Raw genomic sequence first — 27,319 nt, 5'->3', positions numbered from 1 at the left:
TCTTTGGCTCTCCTGGCCCCTCCCTCCAGTTGAGTGTCCCCACAGCAAGCAGCTTGCTATGGGGGCGACCGAGCTGAGCCGTAACTCCCTGTGCCCATTCAGATACAGAGACCCGTGGGCTTACCCTGACCCCACTCCTCTTTGGCTGACTGACTTCAATTGACAGCAGTGGGAGACAATAGCACCGCGCTGCTGTCTCAGCCAATGAGGAGGGGAGTCCCAGGTAGCCGAGACACTCCTGCAACATCTCTGGATCTACTGTAGATGCTCAGGTAAGCATTAGGTGAGGCTGAGGGGGGCTGTTGCACACAGAAGGTTTTTTATCTTAATGCATAGAATGCATTAGGATAAAAATCCTTCTGCCTTTACAACCACTTTAATGAATGATCACTTTACTGGATGCATCTTTATACAGTATCTCACAAAGTGAGTACACCCTCACATTTTTGTAAATATTTTATTATATCTTTTCATGTGACAGCACTGAAGAAATGACACTTTGCTACAATGTAAAGTAGTGAGTGTACAGCTTGTATAACAGTGTAAATTTGCTGTCCCCTTAAATAAGTCAACACACAGCCATTAATGGCTAAACCGCTGGCAACAAAAGTGAGTACACCCCTAGGTTAAAATGTCCAAATTGGGCCCAAAGTGTCAATATTTTGTGTGGACACCTTTATTTTCCAGGACTACCTTAACCCTCCTGGGCATGGAGTTCATCTGAGCTTCACAGGTTGCCACTGGAGCCCTCTTCCACTTCTGCATGACTACATCAAAGAGCTGGTGGATGTTAGAGACCTTGAGCTCCTCCACCTTCCATTTGAGGATGCCCCACAGATGCTTAATAGGGTTTAGGTCTGGAGACATGCTTGGCCAGTCCACCACCTTTATCCTCAGCTTCTTTAGCAAGGCAGTGGTCTTGGAGGTGTGTTTAGGTTGGTATCATGTTGGAATACTACCCTGCGGCCCAGTCTCTGAAGGGAGGGAATCATGCTCTGCTTCAGTATGTCCCAGCACATGTTGGCATTCATGGTTCCCTCAGTGAACTGAAGCTCCCCAGTGCCAGGCAGCACCCATGCAGCCCCAAACCATGACACTCCCACCACCATGCTTAACTGTAGGCAAGACAAACTTGTCTTTGTACTCCTCACCTGGTTGCCGCCACACACACTTGACACCATCTGAACCAAATAAGTTTATCTTGGTCTCAGACCAGAGGACATGGTTCCAGTAATTCATGTCCTTAGGTCTGCTTGTCTTCAGCAAACTGTTTGCAGGCTTTCTTGTGCATAATCTTTAGAAGAGGCTTCCTTCTGGGACGACAGCTATGCAAGCCAATTTGATTCAGTGTGCGGCGTATGGTCTGAGCACTGACAGGCTGCCCCCCACCCCTTCAGCCTCTGCAGCAATGCTGGCAGCACTCATACATCTATTTCCCAAATACAAGCTCTGGATATGACGCTGAGCACGTGCACTCAACTTCTTTTGGTCGACCATGGTGAGGCCTGCTCTGAGTGGAACCTGTCCTGTTAAACTGATGTATGGTCTTGGCCACTGTGTTATAGCTCAGTTTTAGTCGCAGAGTCTTGGCAATCTTCCTATAGCCTAGGCCAAGGGTATTGAATTAAAATTTACAAAGGTCCAGTCAGTAAAATATTCTTCCAGCAGAGGTCCAAATCGCATGTTTGTGCGATGACCTACGTGTATCTTCGCAACCAATCACCTGCTTGTTAACTTGGGTAGGTCTATAGCTGTCCTGCCTCCAGCTGTTGGCTCTGTGAGAATGGCAGTGGTGATGGCTGTGGGCAGAACGACTCTAAAGGGTAGGACCGCAGGGGTCCGGATGAGGCATTAATTGGGTCCGGATCCGGACCGTGGTCTGTCATTTAGTGATGCCTGGCCTAGGCCATCTTTATGTAGAGCAACAATTCTTTTTTTCAGATCCTCAGAGAGTTCTTTGTCATAAGGTGCCATGTTGAACTTCCAGTGACCAGTATGAGAGAGTGAGAGCAATAACACCAAATTTAACACCACTGCTCCCCATTCACACCTGAAACCTTATAACATGTCACATGACACCGGGGAGGGAAAATGGCTAATTGGGCCCAATTTGGACATTTTGACTTAGGGGTGTTGTTGCCAGCGGTTTAGACATTAATGGCTGTGTTGAGTTTTTTTGAGCTGCCAGCAAATTTACACTGTTATACAAGCTGTACACGCACTACTTTACATTGTAGCAATCAGTGTTGTCACATGAAAAGATATAATAAAATATTTACAAAAATGTGAGGGGGTGTGCTCACTTTTGTGAAATACTGTACGTTACATTTTATTTATTTATTACAGGTATTTATATAGTGCTGTGAATTTAGGTAGTGCTTTACATACTGTACATTCACATCAATCCTTGCCCTCAAGAAGCTTACAATCTAAGATCTCTATCTCACGTGCATACACATACTATAATAATACACACACACACACACATATATGTACAATAAAACACAAACATACTGGACCAATTTAGAAAGGAGCCAATTAACCTCTCAGCATGTCTTTGGAGTGTGGGAGGAAACCCGGAACACCTGGAGGAAACTCACACACGCAGTGCCACAAGGCAGCAGTGCCAACCTCTGAGCCACTGTGCTGCCCATACATAAGGATAGCATGAAATATATAAACTTTGTATGCAGTCCTGAAGGCAAAATAACATTTTGCCTCAGGACTCCATGAATCTATATTTACCACACAGTACATTAAGCACCGCTCCCTGAATATGGTCTTTGAGACAGTTTTCTATCCATTTATAAACTGAATTTTCTAAGCCTGTAGACTTGAATTTACACATTAGCTGCATGTGGGGAAGTGTGCCAAATGCTTTGGCCAAACCTAAAGATACTACATCCACAGCCACCGTTTGGCAACTTCAGTCTTTCGTAAATCCATGCTGACTAAGGTCTCATGCACACTGGTTTCTCCTGACATGAGAAAAGGTAAAAACTCACCTAATCCTGATTAGACACATTCAGGCGCATTTGGCATTTGAACGTTTATTTCATTATTAAAACCAAAATCTACCAGTAATTAAAAATTAGTGGTAAGAAGTGGCGCAAAAAGTAATAAAAAAAATACAATAAAGATCAAAATAAAACCATACAGTGACAACCAGTGAAAGTGTCTAAATGAAAATAATGTCCAAAATGACATATATCCAATAGGGGTATAATTCATGTTGGATCTCTGCTGTTATATTGATCTTTACACCACACCACGTGTCAAACAAGTCACCACTTACCCAAAATTTTATTACGTTTACTTCATTGGCCAAAATGTTAAATTTATTCTGACCACTGAAATGAATAAATGCTCAAGCAGTAGATGTGCCCATCGCTTAGGCACGTTTAGATGCATTTGACTGCATTTAGCCGCATTTGGCATTTTTTCGTGCCCGAAAGCTCCTCTTTTGAACATGATTCTTCTGCGTTCAGGAGAGGAGTTTTGATTGCCTCTAAAAGTTAATGATCCAAAACTCCTCTAAAAACATGTGTGCAAGGACACATAGGCTTTTATTAAGGTGCCTTCAGGGGCTTAGGCAAAAAAATGTCAAAAGCCCCAAAAAATGTCAGTTTAGGAACAGCAGCGTTTATGAATCCTATTGCTTAAAATATTGTTTTCAAGCAAAAACTCTTTGTACGTGACTTTCTTACCTCATTCTCCAGTATCTTCCCAAATAGAAGTTAAACAAACTGGTCCGAAGTTTCTTGGTAAAGACTCACATCCCAAATCAAAGGATGGATCATTTTACATCTGTAAATGAGGTTATGGTGAACAAAGCACTTGGTGAATAAACCAGGGCCATATTTAGACCTTGGGGGGCCCAGGCCACTTCAGGTTTGGCGGGCCCCTCATTCACAGAGTTGGCTTATATTCTCAATGACCGTCACACGGTTTCAAAATGCATGACACAACATCATTCAGAGGTCACACGCATGCAGTCATAGGCCACTTTCCTTAAAGGGTTACTTCACCTTTACAAAAAAAAAACTGCCTATGCTTGTAAATAGTGATTGTAGATAAAAACAAACCATCCAGCTCTGACTAAAGATGAATAATGTTCTTTCTACAGGTTTCACGAAGCCGGACTGAAAGACTCCCAGGACATTGCAAGGACATTGCTAAGTGAAGCCTACCTGTTACTGCCCACGTCCACCGTCACAGGAGCAGGCTCTCAAATGTTGAGCTTAGAACTACAGGGGAGAGAAAGAGCACATGAGGGGGTTGGAATCAAGGAAAGAGCTCACTCCTGTGATGGTGGAGGTGAGCAGTAACAAGTAGGCCTCACTTTGCAACTTCCTAGCATCGACCTAGGAGTATTCCAGTCAGGCTTCACAAAGTGAGTTGCCAAAATGTAAAAATTATACAATATACCAGTCCAGAGTAAAACCTTTTACAGAGGAAGGCAGGTAGAATATTACTTCTCAAGATGCATTTAATAAAAGATAGGATTTTTGAATAATATACTGTATATTTTATATTATTTCATTATTATTTAATATAATTTTTTAGTATTATTTTTGTATAGAGGAGGCCATTTTGTCAGGGGACCCGGGACAGTTGCCACTTTTGCGCCCTTATAAATCCGGCACTGGAATAAACTACTGTAAGTGTATCACCACATTCATGTACAGAATATGCGCCGCATTTAGCTGATAAATAAATGCCACTTGCGTTATTTGGTGCTTTGAGAAAACTCTGACCAAACCTTTTTATAAAAACTGTATTTTATTTTATCTTTTATTACTGTGATTGGTTCTCATCAGTAACAAGGCAGTAGGATACATATTCATATCTGTATGATTACAATGTGTCCTCCACATGTTCCAGAAGAGTCTAAGGCCCCGTTCACATACAAGCGACGCTACTTCGCACCGCGACATCCGAGGTCGCGGTGCGAGCAGCGCGCCGCGACCTCGCAGTGGCCGCCACGGACTTCATAACATTGAAGTCTATGGCGGTCGCCTCCTGGTCGCCCCAAAGAAGCTCCGGACCCTTTTTCTAAGTCGGAGCGACTTGTGTCGCTCCTATTAGAACGGGTCCGCAGCTTCCCTATGGGAGGCGACCTACGGCGACCTGTGAGGTGACCAGGTCGCCTCACAGGTCGCCTTAGTGTGAACGGGGACATAGCAAGCAACCAGTTAAAGTTATAATGGCGATATCAGTCATAAATATTCACCATGAAAACAAACCAGACAACTATTCTTATTTAATTCCAATATATAACCTAAAAGAGCAGTAAACCTTTACATATTTAAAACTCATGAGTTTCTCATAAGGAATACAACCCATCAAAGTGGAAAAAAAACTTAAAGAGGTTGTAAACCCAAAAAAAAAAAGAAAAAAAAAAAAAAATCCCTGTAAAACAAAGGCATAATGAGCTAGTATGCATCGCAGCTCATTATGAAATACTTACCTTAGACAGAAGCTCTCGCAGTGCCGCTTGCTCATGTTCGGCCATCCTGCTTCCTGGTTTGCGTCCTCCGGCCATCTGATGGATGGGAGCCGCCGTTCATGGCACAGGGCTCTGAAGGAACAGCACAGGTGGCCGTTCCTTCAGAACGCATGCGCCAATTACGTCTTCGGCTGCATTAAAAGTAAATATCTCCTAAACGGTGCAAGTTTAGGAGATATTTACAGTACCTATAGGTAAGTCTTATTAAAAGCTTACCATAGGTACAAGTTATAAGAGAGGGTTTACAACCTCTTTAACTATATCTATTTCTTAATAATGTTCGCTCCCCCTCCTTCTATCTATCCTGTCTAACCTGTATAAAAAAGATCTGTAAAAAAAAAAAAAAAAGATCTGTATACTTCCCTTTTTTTAATATGACCATATGATTTTGCAATTCTGAATAAGGGAGCACACGACAAAAGCTCAGAATTCCAGAAGCCATGACATCACTCATAGGCTCCCATAGCTAAGCTGTTGTTGGGGCCCCCTCTTCTCCTGTGCAGCAGCCACTCACTGACACAGGGGAGCCAGAATAGCGGGATAAAATGACCAAACTGAAGTGGATTGAAAATAGATATGGTTAGGCTTTTAAGATCCTGACCTCACCCCGTCCTTCCATTTTTTAAAATATTTATGATAGGTATGCTAAAAAAAAGTAGTGGCACCTACATGCTGTCTTCCTCCAAGAAATAAATAGAGAAAATAGCAAAAGATCAGTAACTGAATGATTTCATTTTATATTTATAAAAGCTATTGTGGAGCGAATTAGGGCTGCAACTAATGATTATTTTCATAATCAAATAGTTGGCTGATTATTGTTTCGATTAATCGACTAATCGGATAAAAACCTCAAAAAAAAAAAAGTTGGTGTATAATTTAGTTAATATTCTTGAATATCTATATGCAGTGGTAAATATAAATATCCAGCTATATAGTTGGATATTTAATCCACTCTGTGACAGATATATGTATTATTAGAGGTTTAAATGTGGTACATATCAGACTCAGAGATCAATATTTTTAAAAGACCTAAAACACTGATTTGCACATTTTCAGACCAGATTGGTAAATAGTATTCATGATAGACTCCCTTATTAATAGGCAGGTAGTTTGATACAAGCTCCCTGCGCCTGCTGTCACTTATGCTGGCCATACTCAAACTACATGTTTTTTTTTTTTTTTTATTTTAAAAGCATTTATCAGACTTTTCTAACCATTAGTGGGGTCTATTCGGTGTTCGTTGTCAACCACAGAGACAGGAAAATTTGAAGGAGCAGAATAGAAAACTTCTCGATCAAACTAATCTTCAAATCGTGTATGTGGTTTTTGTTCAGAAGTTATATTCATTTTAAAATTTAATGTTAAAAGCAAGTGGATTTTTAAAACAACACTCGTCCATTCAATGAATATACAAATAATTTTTGTACAAATATAGATGCAAATATTTTTGTCCAAAAATCCAATACATGTAAAGGCAGCAGAAGACCTTTAGTAGCAGGAGCATGCTTTTTTTTTATCACCTGTCATGATGGGGTTAAAAAAAAATATCTCTTTATAGTAATAAAACAGCAGATATTGCAACTGTAATATAATTTCTACTGTGAAACAGTGAAAGTTATATCTTGTATCATGTGTATGTATATAAAAAAATATGTCCAGGAGTCGGATATGCAGGATATTTTAACCACTTAAGCCCCAGCCCTATTTCGGACACTTTTTGATTACAAGTTAAAACCAGTATTTTTTCCTAGAAAACTACTTAGAACCCCCAAACATTATATATATATATATATATATTTTTTTAGCAAAGACTCTGGAGAATAAAATGTCGGTCATTGCAAAAATTTTTGTCACGTGGTATTTGCGCAACGGTCTTTAAAACGCCATTTTTTTGGAAAAAATTTGAAAAATCACATTTCACTGCATTTAAAAAATACTAAACAGTAAAGTTAGCCCATTTTTTTTGTATATTGTGAAAGATGATGTCACACCGAGTAAATAGATACCCAAGATGTTACGGTTTAAAATTGCGCCCCCCCCATGGGATGGCGGCAAACTACGGTCAATAGAGATCTCAATCGGCGACGCTTTAAATTTATTTAACGGTTACCAATTTAGAGTTAGAGTGTAGCTCTTTTTTTAAAATTATTGCCCACGCTCTGGCGATCGCGGCGATACCTCACATGTGTGCTTTGAACAGCGATTTCATTCGCGGCTCGACTTGCGTATACGTGACAGGGGCGGCTAAATTTTATTTTTTTTTTTCCTATTTATTTTTTCTTTTTTCTTAACTTTATTACAGGTTTTTAAAAAAAAAAAAAAAATCTGATCACTTTTATTGCTGTCACAAGCAATGTAAACATCCCTTGTGACACCAATATGTAGTGACAGGTACACTTTATGGAGGGATTCCTCCACTACACTTCCATGTATGCAAAACGCCGAAAACGGCGTTTTTGCATACAGCCGTTTTTTAAATTTGCCGCCTTTTGCAGCACAGTAACCCGGAAGTGACGTCATGGACGCCGCCTCCGGGTTATGTCATCGGAGACCCGATCGATGCCGTTTCTGGCATTCATCGGGACTCCATCCAGCCGGCGGACGTGCCGGCTGGGTGCTCGGGGCTCCCGTCCCACACGGAAGGCGATGGGGGGGGGGATGTCCCCTCCCACTCACCCGGGTAACGATCGAGCGGCTCCCGAGCCGCATCGGTCGTTACCGACAGAAAGCCAACCGTTGGCTTTAAACCACGGTATCGGGATGATGCCTCTAGCTAGACGTATGGGTACGTCAGTATGCGGTAAGTGGTTAACTGGGAGTCAAACATGAAGCTACATGAAGGGTGGAGGGGGCATAATATTTTTATAATAAAGTAGTACTAAAAGCTCAGACTTTTTTAATGGATATAATAATTTTAAATATAATGCACAATACTAGTAAACTTTTACTTTAAATGTAATCGTAATGCCTTATATCACCTCTAGTCTATCAGCCTCCACCTTCTCTGGGTTCAGATGCGGATCTCCCCTGCACAGAGCCCTTAAAGGGATTGTAAACTTTGGATTATTTCTTTTTAACAACAATCTTATCATACTTACCCTCTCTGTGTAATGATTTTTCACAGAGCAGCACTGATTCTCCTCTTCGGCCCCTCCTGCCTTCAAAGTGCCCCTAAAGGAAGCAGCAAAGTATAGTACTGTATAGAGTGTCCCTATAGCAAGGTAAAAAAACCTCTGCCTTTAGAATCACGTGGTTCCTTCTCTTGCCCAGGACTACATTTCCCATGAGGCATTGCTCCTCACACATTCACAAGTTCTCTGCCATCTACTGACATGTATGGATGGTGTACTGAGCTGTATGTGGGTTGCACTGTACTTTCTGATATGTAAACAAATAATGCATTCTGCATGCAGGACAACTAATTGGCTGACCGATTAATCGATTACGAAAATAGTTGACAACTATTTTCATAATCGATTAGTTGCCGATTAATCGATTAGTTGTTTCAGCCCTAGAGCGAATATCTATGAATCAAACTTGCTCCCAATCTTGGGTATACCAATGAGCGTAAGAAGTCTGTGTAAATCAAACACATTGCTGTCCAACGGAGAAATCCATTTTTAAATGGACACTTTGATGCATTTTAAAATGAATGGAAATCTATGAATCACTCATATAGTGGTTAACAATATTCTGGTTCAGATTCACAAAGTAGGAAAATGTAAATCCCAGCTCTGGCAAATTAAAGTGGTTGTAAAGTCAGAAGGGTTTTTATCTTAATGCACTCTATGCATTAAGATAAAAAGCCTTCTGTGTGCAGCAGCCCCCCTAATACTTACTTGAGCCCATCTCTATTCAGTGATGTTGCAAGAGTGTATCGGTTGCCCGAGACTCTTCCTCCTCATTGGCTGAGACGGCAGCGCAGCACCATTGGCTCCCGCGGCCGTCTCAGCCAATGAAGAGTCTCGGGCAACTGATACACTCCTGCAACATCGCTGGATAGAGATGGGCTCAGGTAAGTATTAGGGAAGCTGAGGGAGGCTGCTGCACACAGAACATCAATCAAATTCAGTGAGCAAATGAGAAGAGAGAGGGGGCAGGGCCAGGCCGTGGATCCATGTCTGAATGGACAGACAGAGCTGCGGCTCGGCTTGGGTGCCCCCATAGCAAGCCGCTTGCTGTGGGGGCACTCAACAGGAGGGAGGGGCCAGGAGCACCAAAGAGAGGCCCGAGAAGAGGAGGATCTGGGCTCCTTTATGCAAAACCAACTGCAGAGCAGGTAGATATGACATATTTGTTATTTTTAACAAAAAACGAGACTTTACAATCACTTTAAAGGCCCATGCACACAATAAGAAGATCAGAAGAAACGATGAAGGATTGATCAGATAGTTAGTATAGTGCAGTGATGGCGAACCTTGGCACCCCAGATGTTTTGGTACTACATTTCCTATGATGCTCATGCACTCTGCAGTGTAGTTGAGTTGGCCATTACTGGTATAGTGCTTTCGGCAGCCAATTCCAACTTTTTGGACGACAAAACCTGAAGGTGCAGGTTAGAAAATTTTAATCGCAATCGTGAGCACAATGTCCGATTTTCATTTAATGAATACAGTTTTTTGCCTGAAAAAATATCATAAGAGCAAGACTATGCATGCTCGGAAATGAAAGAATATCTTACAAAACAATTCAACACATTACATCACTTCCGAAGTTGTATTCTGTCGTATGAGAATTTTCGTAAGTTGAGTAACCTTTTCATTTTCAATATGAAACTAGCATGCAAAAAAAAAAAAAACTGGACGATTATTCATCCCATAATCTTATCGCGTATACCAGGCTTTAGTAAAATGAGAAGGCTAAAGCTGGCCATACACCAGTAGATTTTCAAACAAATGTTCATATGAAAATTACCAGTACATTCAATGGCTTAATGAATGCTGTTCAAAAGTACATCAAAATGTAATTAGCTTTTACCATTCAATTTTGGAACAAATGGACTTTACCGAACAAAAACCACATTCCCCATTTGAAATTTGTACATTGAAGAAATCTTTTCCATCTGGCTCCTTCAAAATTTTTGTCACTTCTGTTAAAAATGAATGCCGATTTGACACCACCAATGATTAGTAAATTAAATGAACGTTCTTAAAAATAAAAATCTCAAACTCTACTAATTTATGGCCAGCTTTACTGTAGACCCACATCTGTTGATAATACTAATGTATATGTTTCTCTGTCTCTGTGACAACTCCCCTCACTTCTTGTCCTGGTTTAACAGTATTGGACAGGAAGTTAAGTGTACGCTCCCTAACGGTGCATTTGCACAGGTATGTAGCCATGGTGCAAATCTCAGCAGCAGGAATCCGCTGATTTCTGCTCCTTGATTTGACAGCTGTAAGCAGATAGCTGTTTCTTGCTGAGCCCATACACTGCAATGGCATGCTGCCAGTGGCCACAGCTATTAATGACAGTTAGCATAGCCAGTGATTACCTGCAGTAATCGCGGATGGGTGCACACAGAATGAATGTTCTTACAATGAAATATTTCAAACTAAATTCTACTAGTGTATGGGCAGCTTTAGACCCATATCTATTAATATTACAGTTGTACGTGTTTGTCTGTCTCATGCAGAGCTTATTACCAATATTCATATAAAATAACATTTGGGCAGCAGTGACCATAACATGATTTCATTTAATGTTAGCTGTAAGCAACAAACACATACGAGAAATATAAAAAAAAACACTTAAGTTTAAAAGAGCAAATTTTCCAAGGATGGGGGCTGCTCTCCAAGACTTGGACTGGGAGGGAATATTGGCATCGATGAACACAGACCAGAAATGGGAATTCTTCAAAGAAACTGTATGCAAACTCACTGCAAACTATATTCCCATGGGCAAAAAGTTTAAAATGATAAAAATAAAACCTCCGTGGCTCTCGGTCAAAGTTAAAAAAGCTATAAATAATAAGAAAAGAGCTTTTAAAAAATATATAAATGAAGAAACACTATCATTGTTTAAATGTTACAAAGAATATGTAAAAAGGAAATCCAGGACGTAAAAATTCTAAATGAATGGCAGATTGCAAAAGATAGTAGGACAAACCCCAAAAAAATATTTGGAAATATTAATAGTAAAAATGTCAGGTCTGAGCATGTAGGCTCTTTACAAAATAATCTGGAGTGGATGACTGAGGACAAAGAGAAGGCAAATGTATTGAATACTTTCTTCAGCTCTGTGTATACAAAGGAGCATGGGGGAGCTCATTACCATAATGGGGATGGTAATAATACAGCCCCAAATGATTTACAATGGCTCAAAAGTGATATGGTCAAGAAATATTTGGACAGAAAAAAGTCGGAGAAGCCCCAGGATCATATGGCATCTACCGATGGATTCTAAAAGAATTGAGCTCTGTCATTTCAAAGCCTTTGTTTCCAATTTTTAGGGACTTTTTAAGGACCGGAATCGTACCACTGGATTGGCATAGGGCCAATGTGGTGCCTATATTTAAAAAGGGATCAAAGTCTTTGCCAAGTAACTATAGACCTGTAAGGTTAACTTCTATAGTTAGGAAGATATTGGAGAGTTTAATAAAATACCACATAGATGAGTGCTGGAAGAAAATATTTTAAGCAACAGACAGCATGGATTCATGAAAGACAGAAGTTGTCAAACAAACCTGATTTCTTTTTATGAGGAGGTAAATAAAACCTTAAACAAAGGGGTGGCTGTGGACGTAGTATACTTGGATTTTGCAAAAGTGTTTGACACATCTCCCCACACACGGCTAATGTGTAAGGTAAAGTCTACAGGCTTGGAAAGGTCAGTTTGTAATTGGATAAAAAATTGGCTAAAAGGCAGAATTCAGAGTAGTGGTTAATGATTCTTACTCTGAATGGTCTATGGTTATCAGTGGTGTACCCCAAGGTTCTGTGTTTGGACCCTTACTTTTTAATATCTTTATAAATTATATAGGGTCTGGGATTAAAAGTACCATTTCAGTCTTTGCAGATGACACCAAGCTATGCAGTGGAATAACTTCCTTACAGGATGTCTCCAACTTACAAAAAGCCGACCGCAATGCACCGTTTCATTGGGCAACTATGTGGCAAATGAGGTTTAATGTTGATAAATGTAAAGTTATGCACTTGGGGGCTAAGAATATGTATGCATCATTCATACTAGGGGGAGGAGAACTGGGAGAATCCATAGTGGAGAAGGATCTGGTAGATCATAAGCCTAATAATAGCATGTAATGCCAAGCTGCAGTTTTTAAAGCAAGCAAAATCCTTCCTTGTATTGAGAGGTATGGACTCCAGAGAGAGAGCTATCATTTTTCCCATGTACAGATCATTAGTAAGACTTCATCTGGAATATGAAGTTCAGTTTTGGGCACCAGTTCCTAAAAAGGATATCTGGGAACTGGAGAAAGTGCAGAGAAGGGCAACCAAACTGATAAGAGGCATGGAGGAGCTCAGCTTTGAGGAAAGATTGGAGGAACTGAATTTATTCTCTCTCGAGAAGAGGCTATTAAGGGGGTGTGAAACTGTGGAATAAACTCCCTCCAGAGTGGTTCTGGCCAGCTCAGTAGATTGCTTTAAAAAAAGCCTGGATCCTTTCCTAGGTGTACATAATGTAGCTGGGTACTAACATTTAAAGGTAAAGTTGATCGAGAGATTATCTGATAGCCTCTCGGGGGATCAGGAAGGAATTTTTTCTCCTGCTGTAGCAAATTGCATAATGCTTTTCTGGGGTTCTTCTCCTTCCTCTGTATTAACTATGGGTATAGGATTGTGTATATGTGATGGTATGGTTGTTTTTCCATTTTTTTTATTGCTTGAGCTACATGGATTTGTGTCTTTTTTTCAACCTTACTAACTATGTAACATTTTTCCCTTAAAGTAGAACTATAGGCAAAACTTTATTTTTTTCATTTTGGATAGAGTAAGGGAGGGTTATAACCACTGTCAGATTTTTTTTCGCCATCTGTATCCCATTGTAATGATTTCCCTTCACTTCCTGTACCATAGCCAAACAGGAAGTGAGAGGAAATCCCTGAAAATTAACCACTTGACCTCCGGAAGGTTTACCCCCCTTCATGACCAGGCCATTTTTTGCGATATGGCACTGTGGCACTTTACAATTGCATGGTCTTGCGTCACTGTACCAAAAATAAAATTTATGTTCTTTTTTCCCACAAATAGAGCTTTAAATTTAGCTTTTATGCGCTATAAACAAAAACATTTTGAAAAAAAAAACAATATTTTTTACTTTCTGCTATAAAACGTATCCAATAAAAAAGTGTAAAAATATAATTTCTTAATCAATTTAGGCCAATATGTATTCAGCTACATATTTTTGGTAAAAAAGAAAAACCCAATAAGCGTATATTGATTGGTTTGCACTTTACAGGAACACAGGATCCATGCCTTCTGTACTGACAGAACATCAATCTGCCTTGTTTACATAGGACTGCCGTTCTGCCTGTGTACCGAAGCATCGACGGGTGACGGCGGACATCAAGTTTGCCATACCTGCCGATCAGCTCCCGCTGTGAATAATCGCAGCGGGAGCTGGCTGCCTGTCGGCACATGTGAGCACCCCAGACCTGGAAGTGTCACATCATGTACTAGGTATGTAATCTGGCACAGAGAGGTCGCCCTGCCACAGTATATGTTTGGTGGGAGGTCTGCAAGTGGTTAAAGGAATACCTTGGGGACCCCCCGGTCACCGCATCATCCATGTCTTTATGGACCTTGCTTTGTGCACTGGTCCAAATCATTTGGTTGAGGGGGGATTATGGTGTGGGGTTGTTTTTCAGGGGTTGGGCTTGGCCCCTTAGTTCCAGTGGAGGGAACTCTTCATTTTGGACAATTTTCATGCTTCCAATTTTATAGGAACTGTTTGGGGTTGGCCCTTCCTGTTCCAACATGACTGCGCACCAGTGCAAAAAGCAAGGTCCATAAAGACATGGATGAGCAAGTTTGGGGTAGAGAAACTTGACTGGCCTGCACAGAGTCCTGACCTCAACCCGATAGAACACCTTTGGGATGAATGCGCTTCTGGAAGAATGGTCAAACATTCCCATAGACACACTCCTAAACATGGTGGACAACCTTCCCAGCAAAGGGTGGGCCAACTCAATATTGAACCCTACGGACTAAGACTGGGATGTCATTAAAGTTCATGTGTGCGTAAAGGCATGCATCCCAATGCTTTTGGTAATATAGTGTACATGACGTCACCACCCCACCTCTCCACCTCAGCCAATTAGAAAACGCTTTGCATTCAATAGGAAAATGCAAAACGATCTCTGGATGGCGCCAAACCTCCTATGTTTACAATGCAGCAGGGAAGTTGCTTCACACAGGAGCTACTGGAGAAGTAATATCTACTACAGTCATTTCTAGATTCTAGAGGAATCCCACAGAAATGGTAAATGCAAAGTTGCAGTATATTGGTGCAAGCTGAACCAGCATAACTGTAAAATATAGCCATGCCTGTAACTCTTCTATAAAGTATAACTAAAGGCAAAACTTTTTGTTAGTTTTGGATAGAGTGGAGAAGGATTAGAAAGGTTGTCAGTTTTTATTGCTGCCTGTGCCCCTGTTAAGGAGATTCACCCTCTCTATTTGTCCTGTTTATCATTACCATTAAAAGTGAACATAAAAGAAAATCACAAATGTTGAGTTTTCCCCAGAAAAGTGATAAGAGAGGAAATCTTACAATAGAGACACTGGTTCTAGTGATCTGGGGGTCCCCAAGGAACTCCCTTAATTTGCAGGGATTTCCTCTTACTTCCTGTTTGACTATGGGACAGGAAGTGAAGGGAAATCTCCACAATGGGACACAGATGGTGAAAAAAAAAAATCTGACAGGGGTTAAAACTAGCGGTCGACCGATTATCGGCAAAGCCGATATATGGGGGGCCAATATGCACTTTCCCAGATATATCGGAATTGGCCCCTGAGGTTACGGATATTGTCGATATTTCGGGAAAGTGCTTGCTCTGAAGTGATGCCTGCAGCTTAGAGGCATCACCCCGGTACCGGCGTCCATAGCTGACGGTCGGCTGTCTTGTAATGACAACCGATGCGGCTAAGAAGCCGCTCAGTTGTCATTACAAGGAACGGGAGAAGACCCCCCCCCCTGCCGCCGCCTTCCGCAGCTCACCCAGACCCGGGCAACCAGCCTGCACGGCTGCCAAAGAAAAGACCCGATCAAAGCCGCATTCGGCTCTGATTGGGTCTCCATGTAAAAACCCGGAAGTGATGTCATGACATCACTTCCGGGTACTCGGCGCCAAATTCAAAAAAATTACAGCATTCAAAACAGTCAAACTTGGCGTTTTAATGCTTTTAAGTGCAGAGGAGGGGGTTTGGGGTCAACAAGAGTACCTGTCAAAAAATAAATAAAAATAAATTTTTAATGTACGAAAATATCGGCCAATATCGGCCGATACCGATATGCGATGACCAAAATATCGGTATCAGCAATAAAAAAACGTTCCTTACTCTATCCAAAAAAAAAAAAAAGTTTTAGTCTATAGTTCTACTTTAAAGTTGTATGCTGCAAGTGCCCTTGAAGTATTGTATTTTGGATTGCACTCCAGACAAGTGATCACAGTGGGATTTCCTGGGGCAACCGCTCTTAGCATTAATCTGTGCCTACCTCCAAAGAAACAATGGCGATGGCCACATTTCTATTGTGTTTGAAAAATATGAATGCCCAGGTAGTTTGCTTTTGTTTGTTTGTTTTTTTCATTTTTATTATTTATTATTATTAACTTTATTACTTTGTAATTTCTTAAAAAATAGTAGTTTGCTTTTAATACCACTCTTAGGTCCGGTTAACACTGATGCGATGCGGGAAGGCTGCGAACTCGCAGCCTGTTCCCGCATCGCACACGCACCCCCGGCAGTTCACACTGCCATATGCGATACGCTGGGGGTGTCAATGTAATCTTAACGACACCCCCAGTTTGATCGCATATCGCAGTGCGATCGTGCAGTTCGCACAGGATCGGATCGCACAAGTGTGAACCGCTGTGCGATCCGATCCTGATGCGGCTGCAAAAATGCCTCCTGTGCGTGTTTGCTGCGGGAGCGATGCAAATTTAGCCATACAGTTTGTATGGCTAAACTCGCACCGCACAGCTGATCGCATGTAATGTCGGAGCAGTGCGCTCCGACATTACATGCGAACCCCGCACACGCACAAGTGTGAACCGGGGCTTATACAGTTTGTCAGAGGTAAATCTGCAAGCTGTCACAATGCTTCTGAGGTGGAGATGGAGTTGGTGCCCAACTCTTTACCCTGAGAATTTCATGGGCCACTGCTTGCTTCCACTGAGTAAGCTAGACTGCTTTTTCTTGGGCTGACATTGAAGGATATTTGGAAAATAATGAGTCCTCAGAGATTTAGCAAAAAAGCCTGCTAGCTGCAATCGTAAATACTTTAATACCATTTCGGAAATTTGTCGGAGTATAAAGTGATTGTAAAGCTTAATTTTTTTAGATTCAAATAATAACCATGTTAGACTTGTCTGTTCTGTGCAGTTAGTTTTTCTAACTCCTCTTCTTGGGTCCCACGTCAGCACTCCTGGCCCTGCCCTCTTGTTAGGTGCCCCCACAGCAAGCAGCTTGCTATGGGGGCGCCCAAGCTGAGCCGCTGCTCTATGTGTCCATTCACACACGGAGCCACAGTCTGGCCCCGCCCCCTCCGTCTCCTGATTGGCTCACTGGCTGTGATTGCCATTTGCTCCCTCTGCTGCCAATAGACAATCAGGGGTGTGACTCCCCGGAGAGGCAAGGCTCTCGTGGACATCGCTCGATCAAGAGGGGGCTCAAGTAGGTATTAGGGGGGCTGTTGCACACAGAAGGATTTTTTTATCTTCATGCACAGAATGCATTAGGGTAAAAAAAAAAACTTGTGCCTTTACAACCACTTCAAATTCAAGATTTTTTTCTGCAGTTTAATTAAAGGCTTCCTATTCCATTTTACATTTGTATATCTCTGGTTAATCAGATATTGAATTATCACTACAATCTGGTCAGTACCATTCCTAGAAACGTCATTATCGTTAGGAAAGATAGGTCAATCCAATATCCAATCCAAAGAAAACACTTTGGGGTGGATTTACTAAAGGCAAAAAGACTGTGCACTTTGCCGTTGCTCCAGAGCTTAGTAAATGAGCAGAAGCTCTGCTGACTTCCATCATCCAATCATGTGCAAGCAAAAATGTTGCTATTTTATTTTCTTTGCACGTGATTGGCTATTTTTTGCAAAGCAAAGCTTTACCTCATTTACAATGTCCTAGAGCAACTGCCTATTTGCCTTTAGTAAATCCACCCCTTTGTATGAGATCACTAGACCATTAATTTCTTATGAAATTCAGATGAGCGGGAGTTTACCTTAAAGCTGAACTTCACCCTCCTGATGAGTTTCCTCCTCCGTCCCCCACACAGCTATTTTTAAAATCTATTTCTTCCTGACCCCTCTTCTGTCATTTGTCTAAGCAAATTACGTTAGCGCACCCTGCTGCCTCTCGAGAAATATGATGTGGATACCCTAGGAGGCGCAGGGAACATCAATTCACTAAAGTAAGAGGGGGGAGGGGCATAGCAGCACATCATCAGGAGGACTGCCTGTGCCTCCCTGCAGTTTAAAGCGCCCACTTCAGCTCCGGCCTGTCCACCTTACTCTGCCCCCATGTTGACAGGCTTTGGACAGTGTGGTTCTTCTGATGTTGCCGGTTGGACTGGGTGCATGCGCAGTAAAAACCTGGCTCTGAATGGGCTGTCAGGATCTAGGCAGCCCTCCTGAAAGGTTGCGGTTGTCTCCCGTCTCGGGAACTTTCGTTGGTGAACAAGGAGAGATGCCAAAGATTATTTTACATGCCCCTAAACATCTTTAGCAAATGTGATTGCACTGATTAACCACTTCAGCTCCGGAAGGTTTTACCCCCTTAATGACCAGGCCATTTTTTTGCGATTCGGCGCTGCGTTACTTTAATAAAAAAAATGCGCGGTCGTGCAATGCTGTACCCAAATACAATTGATGTCCTTTTTTTCTTTGGTGGTATTTGATCACCTCTGCGCTATAAACAAAAAAGAGCGACAATTTTGAAAAAAACACAATTTTTTACTTTCTGCTATAAAACATTCCTAATATAAAAATTAAAAAAATCAAATTTTTTTTATCAGTTTAGGCCAATTTGTATTCTGCTACATATTTTTGGTTAAAAAAAAAATCCCAAAAAGCGTATTTTAATTGGTTTGCACAAATGTTATAGCGTTTACAAACTACGGGATACAATTTTAGACTTTTTATTAGTAATGGCGGCGATCAGCGATTTTTAGCGGGACTGCGACATTGTGGCGGAGAGATCGGACCCCTAACTGACATTTTTTACACTTTTTGGGGACCAGTAACATTAATACAATAATCAGTGCTAAATAATATGCACTGTTACTGTATAAATTACACTGGAAGGGAAGGGGTTAACACTGGGGGTGATCACAGGGGTTAATGTATGCCTGTTGGTGCTTACTCACTGTGGGGGGGGGGCTCTGTGACAGGCACAGAGAGATCGGGGTAACAGCTTAGCTGAAACTCCTGATCTCTCCCTGCCTGTGTGACAGAAGACCCGCCTGCTTTGTTTACATAAGCAGGCGGGTCTTCTGTCAGTTTCTCTGACGATTGCGGGAGGCTGCGTGCCGCGTGCACAAAGTCACGTAGATCTACGTGTTTTTGCACAGCCGAGCCGCCCTGCCGCAGTATATCTGTGGTGGGTGGTCGGCAAGCGGTTAAAGTGTTTTTATATTACTTTATTAAAGCCAAATTGCACATAGGCGAACGTGTGCGCTCTTTTCTTTTGGTTTTGTGCATGTGCCTCCCAATGAGATTCTTTAGGAAGATGGCGGCGTGGGACCCGAGTGCCGGCTACAGAGAAGAGGATCTCAGTGGGACAATGCTGGATCCACTGGGTAGGTGAGTATTCTTCCTGTGCAGAACATCACATCAGGTAGGCAGGGGGGGGGATTAGGGGGTAGGGTAAAGTTCCATTTTAAAAAATGGCCAAAGCTAATGTTAGTCTTACTCCACTTGTGGGTCACAGGAGTATATTTACTTTTGTACTTCTGTGACCCAGAGTGAGCTTATAGGGGTGTTTTGCACATCAACCAATGGGGCAGAGCCGCTCCAGGCTCAGGAAGGATACCGACAATACTGTCTAAATCCACCCTGCTGCCTAAATAATAGATGGCTCTGCACCCCCTCCCCAGCCCTGCTCTCTGTGGGAGTTGGAGGAGCAGAGCAGTAAGTCCTGGTTCACACTGGGGCAACTTGTCAGGTGACTTAGCCGTCTGACAAGTCGTGCTTCATTCAGTGCAATGGAACCGTTCTAATCAGAGCAACTCAAGTCGCTGCGACTTAGAAAAAGGTTCCTGTACTACTTTGGGGGCGACTTGCATTGACTTCTATTAGAGAAGTCGTTTGCAAGCCACGCTGAAGTCGCGGCTGCACGGGGCGGCTTCAGAGTTGGGCGACTTTGAAGCCGCCCCAGTGTGAACCCAGCCTAAGCAGTGACAGTCACTGTCTCCTCTTGGAGCGCCATGTGATCGCTCAGTTCTCACTCTTAGAGTCAGCATGGGAGCGATAGCATCACATATATGCTGTGCCATGGAGGAGAGTATGGATGTTTATTTTTTTTTTTCAAAGCCCATACTTCTCCTTTAAAGTCCATCTTGGGGGAAAGCAAAAATGGTCCCTTGCAGTTGGGCTACCTCCACACTGAAAGGGTTAAATGCTCATTTAGACTCTGCTACTCTGGCAGCTCTTTTCTACTCCCCTATTCTCTGGCAGTGGACTGTCCCTCAGTGTCCTCTTGTCCAGTGCAGGGCTTTGGACTCTGCATTGGACTTGAAGATAAAAGGACCAGTGACTGCCAGAGCTGTGAGAACTGGTCCTACAGCTTGGAGGTGCGGAGGAGCAGGTATGTAAAACAGATTTTTGTGCCCCAGTAGTTCCAACAAAGCATTTAACCCTTGCACAGCAGGACAGCCCCACAGCAAGGGAGATTTTTTTCTTTCCTTCGAGTTCTGCTTTAATATTAAGGTGTTAATAAAGGCTAACTCTATTCTTAAAGCGGAACTGAAGGGTGATTTAGAAAAGACTGTGACCAAGCAAGGTAATATCGCATAAGAGACAATAAATGTCTCTTCTGGAATTAAAATCCACCTACCTGCCTATTTATTGTCTTCTTTGGCATGTGCAACTCAGCCTACATTGCAGCCACAGATCTCTGTATGGCGGATGACTGAATCCTACGCATATGCAGGGGTTACTTCATCCCACACCTGCTAGTGAAAAGCCTGAATACCAGCCCTGGTGGAAGCTGCCGGCAAGGGTTCCAGACCGTTAGAGAAGAGGTAAGTTTAGTTCCACTTTAAAAATCCTCCCCCCTCTTTTTTAACCATTTCTGGACCAGGCTATTTTGTGCGATTCAGCACTGCGTTACTTTAATGGATAATTGCGCGGTCGTGCGACGCTGTACCTAAATAAAATTGATGTCCTTTTCTTCCCACAAATAGAGCTTTCTTTTGGTGGTATTTGATCACCTCTGCGATTGTTATTTTTTGCACTTTAAAAAAAGAATAACAATATTTTTCACTTTCTGCTATATAACATTCCCCAAAAAAATGTAAAAATCAAATGTTTTCATCATTTTAGGCCAATTTGTTTTCTGCTACATATTTTTGGTAAAAAAAAATCCCAATAAGCGTATTTTGATTGGTTTGCGCAGAAGTTATCGCATACAAACTAGGGGAAAGATTTATGTAATTTTTGTTTATTTATTTTTTTTTTTTTACTAGTAATGGCGGTGATCAGTGACTTTTAGCAGGACTGTGACATTGCGGCAGACAGATCGGACCTCTAACTGACATTTTTGACACTTTTGGGGGTACCAGTGACATTACTACAGTAATCAGTGCTAAAAAATATGCACTGTTACTGTAATAATGACACTGGCAGGGAAGGGGTTAACCCAGGGGCGATCAAAGGGTTAAGTGTGAGCCTAGGGGGTGTTTTCTAACTGTGGGGGGGGGGCTTGTGAAATCAATACAGAGACCTGTGTTTCTAAATAGGAGGAGCACAGGAAGGACACAGGAACTCTGCATTGATTCCAGAGAGAACAACGGTCTGCTGTGTTTACAACAGCAGACCGCCATTCTCTCTTCACAGCGATCGTGGGTGCCCAGTGGCCGCGTGGATCGGCTTTCCCGCTGGTGAGTGGGCACGCGAGCACCCCCAGGATTGCTCCTGCGGACCGCCATAGAGGTACGGTGATTCGTTGGAACCTGCCGCCGCTGGTATAACTGGTATATAAGTGGTTAACCTGGTCTGGTCCAGTCATGTCACTCAGCTTCAGCTCCCCTGTGTAAGGGAGAACTCAACAACAGCTGTGAATTCCTGGAGCTGTGACGTCACCCATAAGCCACCATGGCCCACACATTGTCAGTGCTGCCTCCTTTCTACTGCAGCAGCCACTCTCTGACACATGAAAGCTGGGGCTGCTGGATCACGTGACCGAACCAGAATAAAAATAGTTAAGATCTTTTTTAAATAGAATATGCAGGACAGGTAGCAGGAGGAGGGGAGGGGGAGGCAATATTTTAGTAGTGTTAATTTCCTCGATGAAAATGTTTTCGCCATAGTATTCATCAGCTGCATGTTTTCAGTGACGAAAACGAAAATAAAATTGGAATTAGAAAATTATGATGAAAACCATTTCAAATTCCATCCGATCCCATTCGATCCGACCCGCTAGATGGATGGCGAACGTATCGCCATCCGTCTGTTTTAGCGGATCTTTTCGGATCGGATGCCAGGCGGGTGTCAGCGGACACATGTTCGCTGACATCCGCCTCCCCATAGAGTAGAATCGGTGGCCCGATCAGGTCTGCCTGAAAAACACACAGGTAGACCTGATTGGTCCGATTGTGTGAAAGGGGCCTTAGCCATTGTGATATATAATATCTTTATAATATAAAACTAAGTTTCATAAACAAACAAAAATATTGCTTTTTGACAAACAAAAGTGCAACTTTAAAAATATTTTTTAAAAACTCAAAAAAAAACTGTGAACTCTATTGGGTATAATGTCAGGCTGCAAGTGGGGATGGGGAAGTAAAAGGGAGGGAGGGAGTGCACAGGGCAGGGTGCATTACACTTTGGGGATCGGGAGGTGACCTGTATGTGGGGATGGGAAAGTAAATGGGAGTGAGGGAGTGCACAGGACAGGGTGCATTATACTTTGGGGATGGAGAGTTGACCTGAAAGTGGGGATGGGGAAGTAAATGGGAGTAAGGGAGTGCACAGGACAGGGTGCATTATACTTTGGGGATAGGGAGGCGACCTGCAAGTGGGGATGGGGAAGTAAATGGGAGTGAGGGAGTGCACAGGACAGGGTACATTATACTTTGGGGATGGGGAGGTCACCTGCAGGTGGGGAAGGGGAAGTAAATGGGAGTGAGGTAGTACACGGAGCAGGGTGCACTATACTTTAGGGATGGGGAGGCAACCTGCAAGTGGGGATGGGGAAGTAAATGGGAGTGAGGGTGTGCACAGGGCACGGTGCATTATACTTTGGGGATGGAGAGTTGACCTGAAAGTGGGGATGGGGAAGTAAATGGGAGTGAGGGAGTGCACAGGACAGGGTGCATTATACTTTGGGGATGGCGAGGTGACCTGCGAGTAGGGAAGGGGGAGTAAATGGGAGTGAGGGAGTGCACAGGACAGGGTGCATTATACTTTGGGGATGGGGTGTTAACATGCAAGTTGGGATGGGGAAGTAAATGGGAATGAGGTAGTACACAGAGCAGGGTGCATTACACTTTGGGAAGGGGGAGGTGACCTGCAAGCGAGGTTGGGAAAGTAACTGGGAGTGGGGAAGTGCACAGTACAGGGTTCATTATACTTTGGGGATGGGGATGGGGAGGTGACCTGCAGGTGGGGATGGGGAAGTAAATGGGAGTGAGGGAGTGCATAGGGCAGAGTGCATTATACTTTGGGGATGGGGAGGTGACCTGCAGGTGGGGATGGAGAAGTAAATGGGAGTGAGGGAGTGCACAGGATAGGGTGTATTATACTTTGGGGATGGAGAGTTGACCTGAAAGTGGGGATGGGGAAGTAAATGGGAGTGAGGGAGTGCACAGGACAGGGTGCATTATACTTTGGGGATGGGGAGGTGACCTGCAAGTTGGGATGGGGAAGTAAATGGGAGTGAGGGAGTGCACAGGACAGGGTACATTATACTTTGGGGATGGGGAGGTCACCTGCAGGTGGGGAAGGGGAAGTAAATGGGAGTGAGGTAGTACACGGAGCAGGGTGCACTATACTTTAGGGATGGGGAGGCAACCTGCAAGTGGGGATGGGGAAGTAAATGGGAGTGAGGGTGTGCACAGGGCACGGTGCATTATACTTTGGGGATGGAGAGTTGACCTGAAAGTGGGGATGGGGAAGTAAATGGGAGTGAGGGAGTGCACAGGACAGGGTGCATTATACTTTGGGGATGGCGAGGTGACCTGCGAGTAGGGAAGGGGGAGTAAATGGGAGTGAGGGAGTGCACAGGACAGGGTGCATTATACTTTGGGGATGGGGTGTTAACATGCAAGTTGGGATGGGGAAGTAAATGGGAATGAGGTAGTACACAGAGCAGGGTGCATTACACTTTGGGAAGGGGGAGGTGACCTGCAAGCGAGGTTGGGAAAGTAACTGGGAGTGGGGAAGTGCACAGTACAGGGTTCATTATACTTTGGGGATGGGGATGGGGAGGTGACCTGCAGGTGGGGATGGGGAAGTAAATGGGAGTGAGGGAGTGCATAGGGCAGAGTGCATTATACTTTGGGGATGGGGAGGTGACCTGCAGGTGGGGATGGAGAAGTAAATGGGAGTGAGGGAGTGCACAGGATAGGGTGTATTATACTTTGGGGATGGAGAGTTGACCTGAAAGTGGGGATGGGGAAGTAAATGGGAGTGAGGGAGTGCACAGGACAGGGTGCATTATACTTTGGGGATGGGGAGGTGACCTGCAAGTTGGGATGGGGAAGTAAATGGGAGTGAGAATGCACAGGACAGGGTACATTATAATTTGGGGATGGGGAGGTGACCTGCAAGTTGGGATGGGGAAGTAAATGGGAGTGAGAATGCACAGGACAGGGTACATTATAATTTGGGGATGGGGAGGTGACCTGCAAGTTGGGATGGGGAAGTAAATGGGAGTGAGAATGCACAGGGCAGGGTGCATTATACTTTGGGGATGGGGAGGTGACCTACAAGTTGGGATGGGGAAGTAAATGGGAGTGAGGGAGTGCACAGGACAGGGTACATTATAATTTGGGGATCGGGAGGTGACCTGCAAGTTGGGATGGGGAAGTAAATGGGAGTGAGGGAGTGCACAGGACAGGGTACATTATAATTTGGGGATTGGGAGGTGACCTGCAAGTTGGGATGGGGAAGTAAATGGGAGTGAGGGAGTGCACATGGCAGGGTGCATTATACTTTGGGGATGGGGAGGTGATCTGCAAGTTGGGATGGGGAAGTAAATGGGAGTGAGGGAGTGCACAGGGCAGGGTGCCTTATACTTTGGGGATGGGGAGGTGACCTGCAAGTTGAGATGGGGAAGTAAATGGGAGTAAGGGAATGCACAGCACAGGGTGCATTATACTTTGGGGATGGTGAGGTTAACCACAACCTTCTGCCATTAAAATGCATGCAAGGAGCAACTCAATATGATGTTATCAAACAACCAACTTTGAAGATCTCTTTCATCCTTGCTGGCCTCACCACATTTGCACAGCAGCACCAATGGAAAAGAGGCAGGTAAAGCTACTCTGCGGGTTAATGATATAATCTACCCATCAGAAAGGTCAGTGTCATGTTAGACTAGTGATGGATATTCTTTGAGAGAGACAGATTAACTGTAAAGCCTGTGTGTATCCAATGCATTAGGTGTGCTGCACTATCCCTCATCACACTGTCAATGCCAACAAAAATGGCAGTTATCCTTACTTATAAGACAAAGAGTATCCAGACCATGCTGGGTTGCTTGGAAAGCGGCACGTCTCAGCCTGCCTCTGTGGCAGATGTGAAACTTCCAGCACCAGGAATCCCTGGCAATCCTTGGCATGTAGCAGTGCTACAAGTGGAGAACCACAGGTTGCCTTGCCTATCAACAAACACATTTCTAAAAGACGCTGATACAGTAAACACACACATGTCATCTACAACCTATATAAAGACAGGGAAAAACAGCCAACGTCGACGGGTGCATCCTGCAGTAACCCACGGCAACCGATCAGATTCCAACTTTCATTGTTTTTTTAGCTGTCTGAAAAATGAGAGCTGGTTGCTCAGGGTTAGTACAAGGGTTAGTGCACTTTGCACATTGATCCTTGTCTTAGCCTGGTGGTAAGGCACACCCAGCAGCACATAGAAGAACTGTGTAAACACTGCCATATTAGATACAGCCATTGAGTCTTATTAAACCCCCACCCAACTCATAATCCATCACAGATCTGCTGGAAATAATATCTGCATTGGAAATAATAGATCTCTAAGGCAAGTCCTGAGAAAGGCACAGTGCCCATCATCCAAGACTTTTCATCAGACTGGCAGAGAAGTGAGAGCAGTGTGTCTTACCTTTTATCTGCTGCCCAGAGTTCTTCTCTCCCCTCCTGTAAGCCTGGCAGTCAATGGAGGGCAGGGAGGAGAAGGAGTGAGGATCGCTGAGGATCGCTGATCCCAGTCTCCTTTGTGTGGCTGGAGGTAGCTGTCCCTGGTGCTGAAGAGATCAGTGAACAGCACGGACTTGTTTGGCTAAGGTGGAGCCCCAGTGAGATGGGGAGGAGGAGACAAACACACAGCCAGGGACCTTCTTTATTATAAGGACTCTTCCATCTGCCTGGAGGAGGCGGGGGACTGGCAATCAATGACGCTGTCACAGCTCCCCCCTCCCTACAAACTGTTGCTAACAACTTCTCTGCACTACCTGTGTCTGTAGACTGTCCCTGACTTCACATGGAGAGTCCCTGATCTGTCATCTACCTGGGGACACCTTGTCATCATCAGCCCTCCCAATACACCACCATTATAGAAATATCCTGAACACTGACAATGTCTGATCACAGGGAATAATACATCCAGGGAGGAAAGCCAGCCTGCCTATATATAACACTGGAGATTAGTGGTGGGGAACAATAGATTCCTTATAATACAGAAGAACAGTCGGAATTCATTCACCCCCGCTGCTTCAACATATGATTAATAAATTACATCCAATCTGCATTGCAATTAGTGGGAGGTTAGAAAGTGAAGACTTCCTAACAATTAAAGAGGTGACATTTAAATTATAATTAAGGCTTTCCAAGTGTCAGAGCAAAAGAAGGAGGCGGCCTCCATTCTCTGCTGAAGTCACAGCGCTAAGTCTGCACTTTCTCTACAGCAGGGTGACACTATTCTACACATTTATTGTATCTACAGTACGGTGACACTATTCTACACATTTATTGTATCTACAGTACGGTGACACTATTCTACACATTTATTGTATCTACAGTACAGTGACACTATTCTACATATTTATTGTATCTACAGTACGGTGACACTATTCTACACATTTATTGTATCTACAGTACGGTGACACTATTCTACACATTTATTTTATCTACAGTACGGTGACACTATTCTACACATTTATTGTATCTACAGTACGGTGACACTATTCTATACATTTATTGTATC

At 43.3% G+C, this 27,319-nt stretch overlaps 1 protein-coding gene across 1 annotated transcript in view; it reads right to left on the bottom strand.

The window, feature by feature from the left end:
• Nucleotides 1-26,485, bottom strand: part of LOC309567900 (synaptotagmin-1-like) — a 417,492-nt gene extending 391,007 nt beyond the window's left edge. The window contains exon 1 of the mRNA XM_082273424.1: nucleotides 26,219-26,485. The gene's annotated coding sequence lies outside the window, so the exon portion shown is untranslated. The remainder of the gene's footprint in view (nucleotides 1-26,218) is intronic.
• Nucleotides 26,486-27,319: the final 834 nt, after the last annotated feature.

Source organism: Pelophylax lessonae, assembly GCF_965119305.1.
Source record: "Pelophylax lessonae genome assembly, chromosome: 12".
In the NCBI taxonomy this organism is placed as follows: Eukaryota; Metazoa; Chordata; class Amphibia; order Anura; family Ranidae; genus Pelophylax; species Pelophylax lessonae.
Note: the sequence above shows the minus strand (reverse complement) of the source record. Positions and strands in the feature narration are given on the sequence as shown.